Source organism: Oncorhynchus nerka, linkage group LG2, assembly GCF_034236695.1.
Source record: "Oncorhynchus nerka isolate Pitt River linkage group LG2, Oner_Uvic_2.0, whole genome shotgun sequence".
Taxonomy (NCBI): Eukaryota; Metazoa; Chordata; class Actinopteri; order Salmoniformes; family Salmonidae; genus Oncorhynchus; species Oncorhynchus nerka.
Window position 1 is genome coordinate 87,791,963 of NC_088397.1, and position 19,966 is coordinate 87,811,928.

A 19,966-nucleotide genomic window follows, 5' to 3' on the forward strand; every position below is an offset into this window, starting at 1 on the left:
CATCTTGCGTGAATACGCGATGGACGAAGGAAATCTCCTAGTACTGTAGAAAGCATCTCCACAGCCTAGTGATGTCCTCTGCTTCCTGTAAATACGACCAGAGGCTGATTTCAGCACCCTGGACAGCAGTACAGCAGCCCACAACATTACAGAGGCCGATTTCAGCTCCATGGACAGCAGTACAGCAGCCCACAACATTACAGAGGCTGATTTCAGCTCCATGGACAGCAGTACAGCAGCCCACAACATTACAGAGGCTGATTTCAGCTCCATGGACAGCAGTACAGCAGCCCACAACATTACAGAGGCTGATTTCAGCTCCATGGACAGCAGTAAAGCAGCCCACAACATTACAGAGGCTGATTTCAGCTCCATGGACAGCAGTACAGCAGCCCACAACATTACAGAGGCTGATTTCAGCTCCATGGACAGCAGTACAGCAGCCCACAACATTACAGAGGCTGATTTCAGCTCCATGGACAGCAGTACAGCAGCCCACAACATTACAGAGGCTGATTTCAGCTCCATGGACAGCAGTACAGCAGCCCACAACATTACAGAGGCTGATTTCAGCTCCATGGACAGCAGTACAGCAGCCCACAGCATTACAGAGGCTGATTTCAGCACCATGGACAGCAGCACAGCAGCCCACAACATTACAGAGGCTGATTTCACCACAGTGACATTTCCCACTATAAAAACCTCTAACTTATCTGCCCTCCACAGCAGTAGTGGTGACTACACAGAGTAATTCAAGGTTCGCTGCACACTGACTCCTGTGTGAACAGGATGCATGTAGGAGCCTCTGGCTAAATGGAATGTGTGCTGCTATTCTGAGATCAGTGGAGCTTTTCTATCTGCTGCTATGGGGGCAGAGAGGCGGGTGGGGAGGGAAGGATGGGTGGAGGGGGTGGGGAGGGAAGGGAAGGGGAGGGAGAGAAGGCATATCCAACACAGAGCAGGAGTTATCACTATGTATCTCCACACAGCCAAGTGCATATCTACGACATCTATGTGTTTCCCTGGATACAATCAGACATCTATGTGTTTCCCTAGATAAAAAGAGACATCTATGTGTTTCCCTGGATAAAATGAGACATCTATGTGTTTCCCTGGCTAAAGGAGACATCTAAACTCAGCAAAAAAAGAATTGTCCTCTCACTGTCAACTGCGTTTATTTTCAGCAAACTTAACATGTATAAATATTTGTATGAACATAACAAGATTCAACAACTGAGACACAAACTGAGCAAGTTCCACAGACCAACAGAAATGTAATCATGTGTCCCTGAAGAAAGGGGGAGGGGGTCAAAATCAAAAGTAACAGTCAGTTTCTGGTGTGGCCACCAGCTGCATTAAGTACTGCAGTGCATCTCCTCCTCATGGACTGCACCAGATTTGCCAGTTCTTGCTGTGAGATGTTACCCCACTCTTCCACCAAGGCACCTGCAAGTTCCCGGGCATTTCTGGTGGGGAATGGCCATAGCCCTAACCCTCCGATCCAACAGGTGCCAGACGTGCTCAATGGGATTGAGATCCGGGCTCTTCGCTGGCCATGGCAGAACACTGACATACCTGTCTTGCAGAAAATCATGCACAGAACGAGCAGTATGGCTGGTGGCATTGCCATGCTGGAGGGTCATGTCAGGATGAGCCTGCAGGAAGGGTACCACATGAGTTTGCCTGCAATGCCAACAAGCTCCAATGGCATGTTGTGTTAGCTAATCCAAGTTAACCATTTTAAGAAACAGACACCTCACAAGTCCTCAACTGGCAGCTTAATTAAATAGTGGCCGCAAAACACTAGCAGCTTCTGGCAGCTTCATTAAATAGTAACCGCAAAACACCAGTCTCAACGTAAACAGTGAAGAGGCGACTCCGGGATACTGGCCTTCTAGGCAGAGTTCCCCTGTCCAGAGTCTGTGTTATTTTGCCCATCTTAATCTTTTTTTTTTATTGGCCAGTCTGAGATGTGGCTTTTTCTTTGCAACTCTGCCTAGAAGGCCAGCATCCCAGAGTCGCCTCTTCACTGTTGACGTTGAGACTGGTGTTTTGGAGTTACTATTTAATGAAACTGCCAGTTGAGGACTTGTCTGTTTCTCAAACTAGACATTCTAATGTACTTGTCCTCTTGCTCAGTTGTGCACTGGGGCCTCCCACTCCTCTTTCTATTCTGGTTAAAGCCAGTTTGCACTGTTCTGTGAAGGGAGTAGTACACAGCGTTGTACGAGATCTTCAGTTTCTTGGCAATTTCTCGCATGGAATAGCCTTGATTTCTCAGAACAAGAATAGACTGACGAGTTTCAGAAGAAAGGTCTTTGTTTCTGGCCATTTTGAGCCTGTAATCGAATCCACAAATGCTGATGCTCCAGATACTAAACTAGTCTAAAGAAGGCCAGTTTTTTAATTGTATTTATTTATAATGATAAACTTGGATTAGCTAACACAACGTGCCATTGGAACACAGGAGTGATGGTTGCTGATAATGGGCCCCTGTACATCTATGTAGATATTCCATAAAAAATCTGCCATTTCCAGCTACAATAGTCATGTACAACATTAATATCTACACTGTATTTATTATCAATTTGATGTTATTTTAATGGATTATTTTTAAATTTTTATTTCTTTCAAAAACAAGTGTCTAAGTGACCCCAAACTTTTGAACGGTAGTGTATGTTTCCCTGGATAAAATGAGACATCTATGTGTTTCCCTGGATAAGATAAATAGACATACACACACTTGCTCATACACATGCAAGCACACATGCACGTATGCGCGCGCACACACACACAAACAAACAAGCAACAGCGCTCGAGTAATCAGATTAGCTTGACAGAGCGTTGTGTCGTTAGGCGGGTTTATCTTGCACTCGACAACCTGCCCTTGATGAGGAGTTTAAACGGGTCGTGCTTCCCTTCAATCACCACAGTCTTTTGCCATGCCCAGTCATAATTCTCCCCAAAAGATGCCCGCATTAAGTTAATTATTCATGTTCCGAGCTGCCACAGTCTATTTTTATCACAAAGCCCTCACAGGTATACAAGCTCCGAGCGGCGGCACAGTGACTGTTTTCAAATCTGAAACCTGGGGCTCCAGTGCATCCCTTGGAGCCCTGGTCAACACATTCCCTGTTCAACACAACCCTGGTCAATACAATTGCTGGACAACACAATTCCTGGACAACACAATCCCTGGACAACACAATCCCTGTTCAACACAACCCTGTTCAACACAACCCTGTTCAACACAACACTGTTCAACACAACACTGTTCAACACAACAACACAACAGGTTCTTTAGGTATTGATCCAAATCCCTCTTTTCCCAGCAACACTGCTGTGGTGACGTATAGGAGGGTAGTGGAGCCGGGACTTGTTTTGACAGCTGGAGCAGACGGATGAGCAGCGAGCGACGGCAGGTTGGCATCTCCGTTAGCGAGCGTCGGTGTGTGTTGTGTGCCCAAACTTGCTCAGGCACTGGGCGCCATATGCATTTTGAGTGTTTACGGAGCCGTGGTTGTGGAGGGGGGTTGGGGAGCATTGCACCCAAGCAGTGTGTGTCTGTGTGTATATCTGTGTGTGTGTGTGTGTGTGTCTGTCTGTGTGACTGTGTATCGGTCTGGGTGTATCTGTCTGTGTGTCTGTCTGTCTGTGTGACTGTGTATCGGTCTGTGTGTGTGTGTGTGTGTGTGTGTGTGTGTGTGTCTGTGTGACTGTGTATCTGTGTGTGTGTGTATATCAGTGTGCTGTAATTCCCGTACGTTCACCAGTCCGTCGTATTTGGATAGAAACCCATTACTATTCCTGTCACACAGCAACAGTAAAGAGGAGAAGCATCACCCCAAGCAGGCAGGCAGGTAAGAGCATTATGCAGCAACACACTCACACTTGAATGTCCATTCGCTACCTTCTGGCTGTGTGAGTCTGTATGCACCGCACAAATGTGTGAGTATGTATGAGTATAGATATATTGGATTCATGTACATGAGCTTGTTTGTGTGTGTGTTTGATGAGCTTATGTGTGTGTGTTTGTGCATCTGTGTGTGTGCGTGCGTTTGTGAGACAGATTCCATCACTCACCTTGGCTGTTGGGTCCCCCGTCCCCCTCTTCTGTGTCAGTTAGGTTGTTAAGCATCCTCGCTCCTCTATAACGGCTCTATAGGAGGGATACTACAACGCTTACCAGCCCCTTCTAGGCTTACTCCTGGCTTCTCCTTCACCAGGTGTCCTCCTCCACTAAACGTTTGACAATGCAGAACAAATGTAGTAGAAGGAGATGCTCTCCTCTGGTCCTGCCTCCCCTATGTGATGCTAAGCAGAGGAGCGAAGAGAGGCGGGCGAAAAAAATAGGGAGCGCTTTTTTTCTCTCCCTCTTTGCAGATCCTCCTCTCGTCGTCTCCTCGTCTCTTGTAAGCTCTCTCCCTCTCCCTCTCCCTCTCCCTCTCTCTCTCTCTCTCTCTCGAAATGAGGAGGTAGCAGTCACTCTCTCTCTCTCTCTCTCTCTCTCTCTCTCTCTCTCACACACACACACACACACACACACACACACTCTCTCTCTCTCTCTCTCCTTCACCCCAACATAATCAGTGTAATTTTGCCAAATTGATCATGTATTCAAAGGGTATTATTGGCTATCCCTCCCTCTCTCCTCCCTCTTTCTTTCTCTCCTCTTCTCCCTTTCTCTTCCTCAGTCTTTTGCCTCTCCCTCTCTTCACAGCTGTCATATGGAAAGGTGATTTGAGAGGGAGGACTCTGCAGTGTTTGAAGAGTGAGCTTTAGCCTTCATGGGCTCTATGCCTCTCAGTTCTGGTGTTCCTTCTCCGTGTCGCCTTAAGAAACTGCGCTAGTCGCTTTAATGTCAGATGCAAATAGCACATTGTGTTACCAGCTTTTTTGAACAAGCACAATCAATATAATCTGGGTTCAGCATAGTTTTAGACAACAAGGACGCAGGTGCTCATGCTGACACACACACACACACACACACACACACACACACACACACACACACACACACACACACACACACACACACACACACACACACACACACACACAAAGGGGGTCGACATGTATGTATTCTTAATCCTGTCCTTTTGATAATTTCCTTTAAATATAGACAGCTTTCTACCTATCCAGGGGGTCTGTACACAGTACTATATTTAAGTGTAGAATCGTATACAGTACATGGTGAGTGATGAAAGACTCTTGAGTGTGTAGTTGTTGAGACAGAAAGAACATCTTGTCCTTTCAAGAAAGGGGTGACTCACATAGATGAGAAAGATACATAGATTCATCTGTGTGTGTGTGTGTGTGTGTGTGTGTGTGTGTGTGTGTGTGTGTGTCACAGGTTGTGATACCACTCCAGAGATAAGAAAGCACTTCATCTTTAACAAGTCTGGGTACCACAGATGCACTCAAGACATTTCTATTAAAACAACTCCTCCTTTGGAATCACAAGGGATACAATTATTACGAAGCAGTGTTTAAAATCTCTCACCGTGGACACAGTACGCCTTTAATCAGCAACATCTTCCATTATGTAATGTGTGTGTTTTTATTTTGTGTTTATGGATCCCATTAACACCCTGGAAAACAGTGTGAATTGTTACTGAGTCGCCTACCGTGGTTGAACAAATACGAATGACAGGAGAGATCTTCATGAAGATATCACGTCGGGCCGAACAACTGCATGTACCTGTGACTGTATTCATGACACAGCACTGTCTCTTGTGCCTTATTGATTAGAGAAGACATCAATTAAGAAGTAATACAGGACTATGTCTAGCCAACCATCCAATCGAAAGACTAAATTATGGTACAGTAAAAGATTGACTAACATTGAGCAATAATGATGTGTGATTTACCCAATGACCGATCATTCATTATTGAGTATAACACTAATTTAGGTAGATATTCGTTTAATCTCTGAGTATTGTGAGACCTATGGGACTGTAGTACTCAACAACTAAACAACACTGTCCTATTCATGGAGGTTAACCAATTTCCCCTTTCACATATCAACCTGGTCCAACTCCCTACTTCTCCCTCCTTGGTCCGGACCCATCGATGTTTGCAGATCTGAGGGGTCTGGATAGGTTGAATTAGTGAAGTGGTAGAGCTCCCTCCTATTGCTGAGTTGGTCCCTTGGTTTACAGCTCAGTGTATAATTGTTGAATCGTTGCCACAGTCACTAACGCAGTGTCACATCTGGGACATCTGGTGATAAGAATCATCTACAGAATCTACAGATTCGGTACAGAATTGTCTGTCCATATAATCAATAGAATCCTACAACCCATCTCTGTGGTGGTTCTATAACTGTTATAAGTACAGTTGGGTTCTCTATACTTCAAACATAGAAAATAATACATTTCTGAACAATCAATGAATTATTTTTTTTTACAATGCGTTTCAATAACAACAATGAAACCAGTCAGAACTGCACACAAACATCCATTAACCAGATAATTGTTTATTTATTTTACCACCAACTTCTGGTGAACCCACTTGGCAGCCATTCAGCACATCAGTTCAGGCTGAGTAATAAAAAGGAGTGAGGAGTTATGCTGCCGCTGTGGAAAATGAAATGATAGCGGTGGTCTTCATGAACAATTCCTTAGATGCCATTTCCCCCGAAGCTAATCCCACTGGATCAAACCACTGTCTCTCTCTGGTGAAGATTCAATGGATGTTATCATCTGTCTTAACCCCCCTCCGACCCAATTCATTCTCAACGGCATTCATTTACATTACATTTAAGTCATTTAGCAGACGCTCTTATCCAGAGCGACTTACAAATTGGTGCTTTCACCTTATGACATCCAGTGGAACAGCCACTTTACAATAGTGCATCTAGGTCTTTTAAGGGGGGGGGGGGGAGAAGGATTACTTTATCCTATCCTAGGTATTCCTTAAAGAGGTGGGGTTTCAGGTGTCTCCGGAAGGTGGTGATTGACTCCGCTGTCCTGGCGTCGTGAGGGAGTTTGTTCCACCATTGGGGGGCCAGAGCAGCGAACAGTTTTGACTGGGCTGAGCGGGAACTGTACTTCCTCAGTGGTAGGGAGGCGAGCAGGCCAGAGGTGGATGAACGCAGTGCCCTTGTTTGGGTGTAGGGCCTGATCAGAGCCTGGAGGTACTGAGGTGCCGTTCCCCTCACAGCTCCGTAGGCAAGCACCATGGTCTTGTAGCGGATGCGAGCTTCAACTGGAAGCCAGTGGAGAGAGCGGAGGAGCGGGGTGACGTGAGAGAACTTGGGAAGGTTGAACACCAGACGGGCTGCGGCGTTCTGGATGAGTTGTAGGGGTTTAATGGCACAGGCAGGGAGCCCAGCCAACAGCGAGTTGCAGTAATCCAGACGGGAGATGACAAGTGCCTGGATTAGGACCTGGATTAGTCCGAAAGGTTCAGTACATACTTCATTAGACAGCATCCGTCTTGTCGTCTATACAACCATGGCAACCCCAACCAACCCCAGCCAGGACCAGTCAACCCCAGTCAACACCAGTCAACCCCAGCCAGCCCCAGCCAGCCCAAGTCAACCCCAGCCAACCCCACCAGCCCCAGCCAACCCCAGTCAACCCCAGCCAACCCCAGTCAACCTCAGCCAACCCCAACCCCAGCCAACCCCAGCCAACCCCAGTCAAACTCAGCCAACCGCAATGGACCCTTTTACTCCATTAAGCCAACCTATTTGACAAAAGTCTGGTTTTGGGTCAGATGAACTGTTGTGAAGAAGAAAAGTGCAAGCACCACAGGAAGAATAGTATTGGGTAACCTGCCCTTGTGTACTCCAGCACTCCAATCGATAGGCAGAGTTGTTGAACACGGGGCATAACAGGATCAGGTGGCATCAACAAAGCTGTGGCTTTGGCGTTGGGCTCGGGGAGAGACGGGGGCAGGGATCAAAACGTTGTCAACGCAAAGCTCACGAGGGACGAGAAGCTTGTCTGTCAGACAGAGAACGCATTCTATGTTTAGCACGTTTGAGTGCGATGGGGGATGAGTCAGAAGAGTCCCTAGTAGTCGCTCTCTGTGTGTGTGTGTTTGTAGGAGGGTGTGGGAGTGTGAGTGCGTGTGCATGCATATGCGGATGTTTTTGTGTGTGTGTGAGCATGTGTGTTTGTGTGCATGCATACCCATGTGTGTATGTGTGTGCGTGTGTGTGTACTTTAGCATGTGTGGTCCACCATGAGCGGCCATCATCGACAATGTCAGTGGCTCCATTAGAACCCATTTTTTAACCCTGTCAGAGCACCTCCAAGACAAACGCACCATTCCAAACTCCTCGTAGAGTTGACAAACGCACCATTCCAAACTCCCCGTAGAGTTGACAAACGCACCATTCCAAACTCCTCGTAGAGTTGACAAACGCACCATTCCAAACTCCTCGTAGAGTTGACAAACGCACCATTCCAAACTCCTCGTAGAGTTGACAAACGCACCATTCCAAACTCCTCGTAGAGTTGACAAACGCACCATTCCAAACTCCCCGTAGAGTTGACAAACGCACCATTCCAAACTCCTCGTAGAGTTGACAAACGCACCATTCCAAACTCCTCGTAGAGTTGACAAACGCACCATTCCAAACTCCCCGTAGAGTTGACAAACGCACCATTCCAAACTCCTCGTAGAGTTGACAAACGCACCATTCCAAACTCCTCGTAGAGTTGACAAACGCACCATTCCAAACTCCTCGTAGAGTTGACAAACGCACCATTCCAAACTCCTCGTAGAGTTGACAAACGCACCATTCCAAACTCCCCGTAGAGTTGACAAACGCACCATTCCAAACTCCTCGTAGAGTTGACAAACGCACCATTCCAAACTCCCCGTAGAGTTGACAAACGCACCATTCCAAACTCCCGTAGAGTTGACAAACGCACCATTCCAAACTCCCGTAGAGTTGACAAACGCACCATTCCAAACTCCTCGTAGAGTTGACAAACGCACCATTCCAAACTCCCGTAGAGTTGACAAACGCACCATTCCAAACTCCCGTAGAGTTGACAAACGCACCATTCCAAACTCCTCGTAGAGTTGACAAACGCACCATTCCAAACTCCTCGTAGAGTTGACAAACGCACCATTCCAAACTCCTCGTAGAGTTGACAAACGCACCATTCCAAACTCCCCGTAGAGTTGACAAACGCACCATTCCAAACTCCCCGTAGAGTTGACAAACGCACCATTCCAAACTCCCCGTAGAGTTGACAAACGCACCATTCCAAACTCCCCGTAGAGTTGACAAACGCACCATTCCAAACTCCTCGTAGAGTTGACAAACGCACCATTCCAAACTCCCCGTAGAGTTGACAAACGCACCATTCCAAACTCCCCGTAGAGTTGACAAACGCACCATTCCAAACTCCTCGTAGAGTTGACAAACGCACCATTCCAAACTCCTCGTAGAGTTGACAAACGCACCATTCCAAACTCCTCGTAGAGTTGACAAACGCACCATTCCAAACTCCTCGTAGAGTTGACAAACGCACCATTCCAAACTCAACATAGGGCTCTTATTTAAATGAACTTAAAGCCCAGCTCTAAAAAGAGCAGGAATGAGAATCATTTGTTGAATAATGTTTTTGTAAATAGGTCCCTGGAAGAGGTCATACAGACCGAGTCCCACTACTCAAGGCTCCTCCTCCATAATGAAGAGAAAGACATTGGTTGATTAAAAAAACATATCATTCAGAGTAGAATCAGATGACATCTGGTGACCTTGTGTCAGGTCAAGGAAAGGATGGAGTGACACAAGGTGATGACGTGTGTTAAAATACACTGAACAAAAGTATAGATGCAACATGCAACAATTTGAAAGATTTAGTTACAGTTCATATAAGGAAATCAGTCAATTGAAATATATTCATTAGGCCCTAATCTATGGATTTCAGATGACTGGAAAGATATACATCTGTTGGTCACAGATAACTTTAAAAATGGTAGGGGTGTGGATCAGAAAACCAGTCAGTGTCACGCCTTGGTCATTATATTTTGTGTTTTTGGTATATGTTTGGGTAAGCCAGGGTGTGACATGGGTTTATATGTTGTGTTTCGTATTGGGGTTTGTAGTAATTGGGATTGTGTTGATTAGGGGTGTGTCTAGTTAGGCTTGGCTGCATGAGGCGATTCTCAATTGGAGTCAGCTGCTTATCGTTGTCTCTGATTGGGAACCGTATTTAGGTAGCCTGAGTTCGCGTTGTATTTTGTGGGTGTTTGTCCTGTCTCTGTGTTATAGTCACCAGATAGGCTGTAATTAGTTTCACGTTCCGTTTGTTGTTTTGCTTTGTATGTTATTGAGTTATTTCATGCACGCATTCTTTCATTAAAGTCATGAGTAACCTACAAGCTGCATTTCGGTCCGACTCTCTTTCTACAAACGAAGAACGCTGTTACAGTCAGTATCTGGTGTGACCACCATTTGCCTCATGCAGCGCGACACATCTCCTTCACATAGAGTTGATCAGGCTGCTGATTGTGACCTGTTGAATGTTGTCCCACTCCTCTTTAATGGATGTGAGAAGTTGCTGCATATTGGAGGGAACTGGAACACGCTGTCTTACATGTCGATCCAGAACATCCCAAATGTGCTCAATGGTTGGTGACATGTCTGGTGAGTTTGCAGGCCCTGGAAGAACTGGGACATTTCTGTACAGATCCTTGTGACATGGGGCCGTGCATTATCATGCTGAAACATGAGGTGATGGCGGTGGATGAATGGCACAACAATGGGCCTCAGCATCTCGTCACGTTATCTCTGTGCATTCAAATTGCCATCAATAAAATGCAATTGTGTTTGTTGTACGTGGTGGAAACGGAGGAAAACCTAAAAGTACATGATGTATACATGATGACGTGTGAGTTCAAATATACATCTATATACACATATAGTATATAGTAAAGACCTCCTTTGCGTGTACAGTACATTTCTGCATATAACACACAAGAGCCTCCACTAATTAAAACTACATTCAACAACCTCAACTTTGTTGTGCCGTGAATGCAAAGGAAAGGAAAAGTAAGACAAATATACATAGACACATTTCCAAAAGTGAAATATTAAAACAACTAAAATAAACCTTATGTAGGATTTATGTGAACTAAGTGTTACATTGCAGTGATTTCAGAAAAGATCACTTTAACGTCCTACTAGTCAAACGGCACGTCTCATAATGAGCTCTCTCTCCCATTAGATTTCCCCTGTCTCTGGAAAGGCCTTTGGAGATAGAACAGTCTAATACCCTTCTTCACAAAGCTTCACAGGGCTCATACTGTTGCACTACAGTTACACATAGAAACTACACCGACCTTTTTATTAAAACAACTGTTCTAATCTGTCTGTGTATTGGGGCCAATAGTGAAACTTGTAGTACGGTAACCTTGTTTTCTTCAACCAACCAAAGGAATTTCTCCGTAAGGTGAACGTAATTTTAGTTTCTTGATACCTTTGCATTCAAGGCACTCCACCGGTTTACCTATCGCTGCCAAATTAAATAACAAGGTTATATCCGCTGTGTAAATTGTCTTTATTAAATCGACCCACACAGAAATTTGTCCTTCACTCTGAAAAACAAAATCGAATGATGGGTTTCATACTTACAGCTACTACAAAACATGCAATACAGTATCATGTCGTGACTGCAAAGTAGAAAATGCTATATTTTAGGCGGTCATCATTTTACATGTAAAACTTATGCAGTATCCAATTTGAGAGAGTCGTCGTGAAGGGGGTTGTGCCAGACTGAATCAATTTGATACTGTCAATGAACGCCTCTGTGAATTTGTTCCTCGACCCCCTAGACAGCTAGCAACACTATGTGTGAGGAATTGTACTGAGAAAGCCGTCAACACATCGTGATGGTGGGCCTATGCTATTAAATAACTTGACCAAGTAAGTAACTCAACCTCTATCGCAGGGGTTGAGTCATTCATCTCCCAATAGCCTGGACAGTGTAGAAACATATGGCAACGCTTTGATTCCGAGGCAACGTCCAAAGAGGGCAGAGTATCTCCTGCAGCCGTGGTCTCTGACGGGAAGCTGCTTGGGTCGGGTTATAGCGGGGGGCATTAAAAAGGTGAAAACCGACAGAACTATTGAGCTATGTTGCCGAAACCCCCTGGAACGTTCCAGATTAAAGGCGTAGTGGGTGGATAGAGAATGGTGTAGCCGTCCTCGTCGAGGAACTAAAGGGCCACACTCCAGCGGATCAGACCCACTGAGAGTGGAGAGAGATATTTCAAGTGGTTTGTCATCTGAAGTGACTGCGAGAGTAATACTTTTGTGTTCAACTGACTAGGTTTCCCATTTCAATACCAACACGGTTTTTGTATCACATTACGGCACCACACAGTCTCATGGTGCTGGTTTAACGGAGCGTCTTCCTTCCATCAGCACACTAGTCATTTATGGTTTATTCCCCCTTTTTATTTATTCCAATTTAGGCAGAGAGAGCAGGAACAATGTTTAACGATTTGACCCCATTCTCCCACGTAAGAAAAGAGTGTCGAACGAGAGCAAATTCTGCTATCCAGATGAGGGATATCAGTAGAAATCAGAGGAGGAACTAACAGGCTATTTGCATACAGGTTTTAATTTGGACTGCCCATTACAGTATGTGGGCCTATCTCTTCTTAGAAGTCACTAAATCTACAGAAAATATACACACTAGACATTCAATAAACAGAAAGGGCTTTTGTTGAAAGGAGATGACCGAATCATCCTGCATAATACAGATCAGTGTTTGGGACATATAAACCACATCAGAGGGATTACCTGTGTCAGAGAATTGGCATCCCTATTGTTAGCTTAGTGGTAATTGGCAGCCCACAGCTGTGGAAAACTACAGTGCACACAAATATAAATATTCTGGAACCTTCAGGGTACATAGAAGAAATTACAAGTACTTTTTGTTAGTTGAGTGTGGATACTTTCATTCAAATGAGATTTGGTAAAATAATGTTGTTGTATTTTTCACCGTACTGAACAGCACACACTGTGTTGTTACATTCTGGAACCTTCCAGGTTCCTGAACAACACATTGTGGCTTACTGAAGGTTCCTGAACTGTGTTGTTCAGTGAACTGAAGCCACACTGTGTTGTTGTGAAGGCTTACATTCAGTACTGGAACCACACTGTGTTGTTCAGGATAAACAACACAGTGTGGCTTACATTCTTCAGGACGGAAGGTTCCAGGAACCTTCAGTACTGAACAGCACGTGTTGTGCAGTAAAATCAGTACTGAAAGGTTCCAGAACAACAACATTATTTTACAGAAGGTAAGCCACACTGTGTTGGACTGAAGGTTCAGGATGTCATGTTGAAAGGTTCAGAATGTAAGAACAGTATCAGTATCAGTCTTCAGTAGGTTCTACTTGCATGTTATCAACTCAACAAAAAGTACTAATGAGGAATAATTTCTTCTATGTATAAATAACCACTGTGTTGTTAGGGTTCCTATACTGTTTTGGTGGTTCAGGAGATATTTATAGGTTTGTGCCACTGTGTTTTCGGAAGGTTCAGAATTAAGCCACACTGTGTTTTCAGGACTCATTATTGCAGCCAATGTACCACTGTGTTGTTCAGGACGGAAGGCTAACAACTGTGTTGTTCAGGGCTGCCAATTACTGTGTTGTTCACGGAAGGTTAAGCTAACAATAGGGCTGCCAACTGTGTTGTTAGGTTCCAGAACTAAGCCACACTAACAATCCAGGGATGCCACACTGTGTTGTTCTACTGAAGGTTCCAGGATGTAACAGGTAATCCCTCTGATGTGGTTTTATATGTCCCAAACACTGATCTGTATTATGCAGGATGATTCGGTCATCTCCTTTCAAGGTTCCAGAAAAGCCTTTTCTGTTTTATTGAATGTCTAGTGTGTATATTTTCTGTCCAGATATAGTGATGTGTTGTTCAGTACTGAAAGTTCTAAGAAGAGAATATGCAGAATGTAAGCCACACTGTGTTGTTCAGGACGGAAGGTTCCAGAATGTAAGCCACACATACTGTAATGGGCAGTCCAAATTAAAACCTGTATGCAAATAGCCTGTTAGTTCCTCCTCTGATTTCTACTGATATAAAAAAAACTTAAATTTGAAAAACCTGTGCTGTTTAAAGGTTAAAAACTGTTTCCTGGAGAAGGTTTGAGTTTGATGTTTTTCTTTGAGCAGATATGTGCTCTTTTGTACTGAAAGTTGAATGAAAATATGGCCACACTGTGTTGTTAGTGTTGATGCTGGACTGAAAGTTCTGGAACCTTCCGTACTGAAGGTTCCAGGCATCACAGTGTGGAGGTTTACCTTCTCAGTACTGAACCTTCAGTTACGGAAGGTTCCAGAACAACACAGTGTGTGTTCCAGAAGTCCAGCATCAACACTAAAGGCCATATTTTCAGGTTCAGAATGTAAGCCACACTGTGTTGTTCAAAGGTTCCAGAGCACATATGTTCTCAGGGTCCAGAAAAACATCAAACTGAAGGTTCAATCCACACTGTGATCCAGGAAACGTTTTTATTTAAGGTTTTTCAAAGTTTTTCATTAAAAAGGTTCTTCAAAGTTCTTCAGAGTTATAAGGGTTTTTAGTGAGTTGCAGTACATAAACTCAAATAGAATCATGTGCTTTCCTTTCTAATTGGAATAATAACTAACTCACTGCTCACTACCATTTGCTTGTGCAAAATGTCACGCTTTAAAAATACATGAATAGCTCCTGCAGTCAGGTGTGATCAATGACTGTTTTATAATTACACTATGGCACATCACAGGAAATGTGGAACAAAATCTACTGAGCCCTGAGAACTATCACATAGTCACAATGTTGTACTGCAGGTGTGCAAACTTATGGGGTGCTTCAAATCCGGTCACTGATTATGTTATGTGATGAATACGTTTTGTACAGAAATATCATTGAACAATCACTTGTTACTAGGTCTGAATGGAATCTACTCTACAGCTCATTGGAGCTGCTAAATGATCTATCAACATAACGGAATTTGAAATGAGACAAGCGTATGTTGTGTGTGAACCCAACACTAGAGGACTATGTTACGACATACTGTAAGTCCTTCTGGTACGGATCTCGCTGTTTGCAGAAAACATGGTGTCTGGGAATCCAATGATGACTGTAATGATGCTAGGTCTTACGTTAGTGGAGATTCAATGTTCTGTTGGAGCTTATTCAATGGACACAGACCTCATTACTTCAAAAATATCAAATCTTCTATCCCGTATATTTCTTTAAACTTTGTTTATTCAAAAGTTTTTATTGATTCATAGTTTTAAGTACATTCAATATTTTATCATGAATTAAAGTACTGTATCTTCTCAAGCCAGGTGCCAGATCTTTCTACAAAATTGAAAGCCATTGATATTATTTTTGTGTACATATGTTTTTGCTACAGAATCATAGAGCGAAGGATGTGTGATTTATTAAAGGTTAAATCATTAGGGGAGAGTGGGGTATGTTGAGCCAACACTTGTTTCTAAGAAACCATACACAAAATCTATAATTTGACCAAATATTTAGGAAGAGGTCATCATTCATGAAGCAAGGTAGGTCAAAAAAACGGGTTTTCACCAAGTCGGATTAATTTATTGTGTTGAGAGGTTTTATGATGCTTCTACCTAAGCCAGTGGTATTCAAACAGGGGTCTGCTGAAACATTTAAAAAATCTATTTCAATGTTTTTATGAATATCAATAGGAACAACGGAATAAACACATTGGGAATTACATACCTTCAGTAGAAAAGAGGAGAATATTGTCTTTCTAATGATGTCAACTTTATTTCTCAACCCAAAAATTCAGAAAAGTACACTCATTGGAGACAATTACACTCACTGGAGCATTGCATAACTGACATAGGCTTTGGAAAAGCACATGCGAATAGCCTAACAGTGCAGCTGCTGGTAATGTTTCTTGATTTGAACATACAGTTGAAGTCGGAAGTTTACATACACTTAGGTTGGAGTCATTAAAACTTGTTTTTCAACCACTCCACAAATTTCTTGTTAACAAACTATAATTTTGGGAAGTTGGTTAGGACATCTACTTTGTGCATGACACAAGTAATTTCTTCCAACAATTGTTTACAGACAGATTATTTAACTTATAATTTATTGTTTCACAATTCCAGTGTTCCAGAAGTTTACATACACTAAGTTGACTGTGCCTTTAAACAGCCTGGGAAATTCCATATAAAGATGCCATAGCTTTAGAAGCTTCTGATAGGCTAATTAACATCATTAGAGTCAATTGGAGGTCTACCTGTGGATGTATTTCAAGGCCTACCTTCAAACTCAGTGCCTCTTTGCTTGACATCATGGGAAAATCTAAACAAATCAGCCAAGACCTCAGAAAATAAATTGTAGACCTCCACAAGTCTGGTTCATCCTTGGGAGCAATCCCAAACTCCTAAAGGTACCACGTTCATCTGTACAAACAATAGTACGCAAGTATAAACCCCATGGGAAAAAGCAGCTGTCATACCACTCAGGAAGGAGACGCGCTCTGTCTCTTAGAGATGAATGTACTTTGGTGTGAAAAGTGCAAATCAATCCCAGAACAACAGCAAAGGACCTAGTGTAGATGCTGGAGGAAACAGGTACAAAAGTATCTATATCCACAGTAAAACGAGTCCTATATCAACATAACCAAAATAATGGGGTCTCTATAAGCTTCAATATGATGTCCTAAACCTAGCATGAAAGTACATCCTTGTAGCTGTGTGGGCTAATATAGTCAAAATGTTTGCCTTGGTGTATGTGGAAATTTGTAGGCGGCTCAATTTACACTCTCTTGTGGCTCAATTTACACTCTCTTGTGGCTCAATTTACCCTCTCTTGTGGCTCAATTTACCCTCTCTTATGGCTCAATTTACCCTCTCTTGTGGCTCAATTTACCCTCTCTTGTGGCTCAATTTACCCTCTCTTGTGGCTCAATTTACCCCAATCCTGGTGTAAGTTGAGCCAAGAGACCACATTTTTTGAACAAGCTGTTTTCAAAACTGTAATGTTTACATGAATTCTGATTATTCCCAGGGATACACCATATCCTGAAATATATGTAGATATATTTGTTAGAAAGAATACTATACTTCCTTTGATGGAATGATGTTGAATGTAACAAATGACTCACCTTACCCCACTCTTCCCTACTGTTCTCACATTAAAAGGTCATTTTATGACACATTGACCTTTGGGGCTATTTCAATCTGCTGTGCTACATCAACGCTCAGCGCAAACGGACATTTTTCCAGGAAACATTTTGCTGGGAAAACACAACGACGAACAAGACATGAATGGGCAGTTTGTAGAATACACTGTGTTCTTCAGTCAAAACATTTCCCTCCAATTTTCCAAACAGCCTGTAATGTGAGGGATTTCACATCGTCAAAGTTTTCTACTGGCAGAGCAACATTGCGAGGCGTTGATATCTTTGACAGAAACTCAGCAGGTTTTGAAATTGCTTCCCTGAAAATTGACGGCTTTAAACAATAGTTTTTTTTGGGGGGGGGCATTTTGCTTAGGCCTATGTGTTGGTGAAGGACAGAAAATATGGTAACGGGGAAAGATAAAGGTGGGAAGAGAGAGAAAACACGGAAATAGACAAGAAGTACAAATAGACCAAATGAGAGTAAAAAGAAAAACAGAGAGTGAAAGATAGTGAACAGGAAGATAAATGCATGAAACAATTCAAATGTAGCCCGTAAATCAGCCGGGCAGAGGGCCAATGAAGTTTATTTTCCAGACGGAGACAGCTTTTTAATCATCCCAAATGATTTTGATTGGGAGCGTGAGGAGTGGACGACCAGGAGCGCGTCCAGGACTGCATTAAAAATATTCTCTCTCATTAGAAAGCCACTGTGTGTCTCTGGGCTTGATAACACCTGCCACTGTGAGTCATCACTACGTTGGATGGGAAGAGGAGTGAACTTGCTGTGTCTCAATACACACAGAATCACACAGGCTATAAACAGGTCTGGCTGTGTTTCAACACACACAGATTCACACAGGCTATAAACTTGGCTAGCTGTGTCTCAATACACACAGAATCACACAGGCTATAAACGTGGCTAGCTGTGTCTCAATACACACAGAATCACACAGGCTATAAACGTGGCTAGCTGTGTCTCAATACACACAGAATCACACAGGCTATAAACGTGGCTAGCTGTGTCTCAATACACAAGGAATCACAAAGGGCTGTAAACGCGGCTAGCTGTGTCTCAATACACAAGGAATCACAAAGGGCTGTAAACGCGGCTAGCTGTGTCTCAATACACAAGGAATCACAAAGGGCTGTAAACGCGGCTAGCTGTGTCTCAATACACAAGGAATCACAAAGGGCTGTAAACGTGGCTAGCTGTGCCTCAATACACAAGGAATCACAAAGGGCTGTAAACGCGGCTAGCTGTGTCTCAATACACAAGGAATCACAAAGGGCTGTAAAGGTGGCTAGCTGTGTCTCAATACACAAGAATCACACAGGCTGTAAACGTGGCTAGCTGTGTCTCAATACACAAGGAATCACAAAGGGCTGTAAATGTGGCTAGCTGTGTCTCAATACACAATGAATCACAAAGGGCTGTAAACGTGGCTAGCTGTGTCTCAATACACAAGGAATCACAAAGGGCTGTAAACGGGTCTGGCTGTGTTTCAACACACACAGAATCACACAGGCTATAAACTTGGCTAGCTATGTCTCAATACACACAGAATCACACAGGCTATAAACGTGGCTAGCTGTGTCTCAATACACACAGAATCACACAGGCTATAAACATGGCTAGCTGTGTCTCAACACACACAGAATCACACAGGCTATAAACGTGGCTAGCTGTGTCTCAATACACACAGAATCACACAGGCTATAAACGTGGCTAGCTGTGTCTCAATACACACAGAATCACACAGGCTATAAACGTGGCTAGCTGTGTCTCAATACACACAGAATCACACAGGCTATAAACGTGGCTAGCTGTGTTTCAACACACACAGAATCACACAGGCTATAAACGTGGCTAGCTGTGTCTCAATACACAAGGAATCACAAAGGGCTGTAAACGCGGCTAGCTGTGTCTCAATACACAAGGAATCACAAAGGGCTGTAAACGCGGCTAGCTGTGTCTCAATACACAAGGAATCACAAAGGGCTGTAAACGCGGCTAGCTGTGTCTCAATACACAAGGAATCACAAAGGGCTGTAAACGTGGCTAGCTGTGTCTCAATACACAAGGAATCACAAAGGGCTGTAAACGTGGCTAGCTGTGTCTCAATACACAAGGAATCACAAAGGGCTGTAAAGGTGGCTAGCTGTGTCTCAATACACAAGAATCACAACAGGCTGTAAACGTGGCTAGCTGTGTCTCAATACACAAGGAATCACAAAGGCTGTAAACGTGGTCTAGCTGTGTCTCAATACACACAGAATCACACAGGCTATAAACGTGGCTAGCTGTGTTTCAACACACAGAATCACACAGGCTATAAACGTGGCTAGCTGTGTCTCAATACACAAGGAATCACAAAGGGCTATAAACGTGGCTAGCTGTGTCTCAATACACACAGAATCACAAAGGGCTATAAACGTGGCTAGCTGTGTCTCAATACACAAGGAATCACAAAGGCTGTAAACGTGGCTAGCTGTGTCTCAATACACAAGGAATCACAAAGGCTATAAACGTGGCTAGCTGTGTCTCAATACACAAGGAATCACAAAGGGCTGTAAACGTGGCTAGCTGTGTCTCAATACACAAGGAATCACAAAGGGCTGTAAACGTGGCTAGCTGTGTCTCAATACACAAGGAATCACAAAGGGCTGTAAACGGGTCTGGCTGTGTTTCAACACACACAGAATCAGGCTATAAACAGGTCTGGCTGTGTTTCAACACACACAGATTCAACAGGCTATAAACTTGGCTAGCTGTGTCTCAATACACACAGAATCACACAGGCTATAAACGTGGC